This window comes from Priapulus caudatus, unplaced genomic scaffold, assembly GCF_000485595.1.
Source record: "Priapulus caudatus unplaced genomic scaffold, Priapulus_caudatus-5.0.1 Scaffold228, whole genome shotgun sequence".
In the NCBI taxonomy this organism is placed as follows: domain Eukaryota; kingdom Metazoa; phylum Priapulida; class Priapulimorpha; order Priapulimorphida; family Priapulidae; genus Priapulus; species Priapulus caudatus.
In genome coordinates this window covers 710,918-711,433 of record NW_014577289.1, presented here as the reverse complement: position 1 = coordinate 711,433, position 516 = coordinate 710,918, and positions in this window count along the sequence as shown.

Genomic DNA, 516 nt, shown 5'->3' with positions numbered 1-516 from the left:
TTGTCATTTTTACATTTCTGCTTGCGTCGATAGATTGAAATAGTTGCTGGTTCAGCTCCAGACGTAAATAGTCATTTGTGGCCGTGAGTTGATTTACCTGTTTTTTTGTTTCTTGTTTTTCCGTCAAATATTGTTCGGTCCGCTGTCTATAGTTTGATTCTCTAGATTGAATTTCTTTGATTTTGCTCTTNAAATACTGGACATATAATATGTATTACTACTACTACTATAGATTGCTATGAGTACAAACACATAGGCGAGGGGTAATACCAACAGACATATATGGGCGAAGGATTGGCGACGATTACTTAACAATATTCTCGTAAATGAATAAACATTCCAAAAATTATTGTTCTGTTTACGAGAGAGTGAGAGATAGAGGGAGAAAGTGAGAGATAGAGAGAGTCCGGGGGGTAATTGTCCGGGAGGGTAAATGGCATTGGGGGTAATTGTCCGTGGGGTATTTGTCCGGGGGGTGATTGTCCGTGGGGTAATTGTCCGTGGGGTAATTGTCCA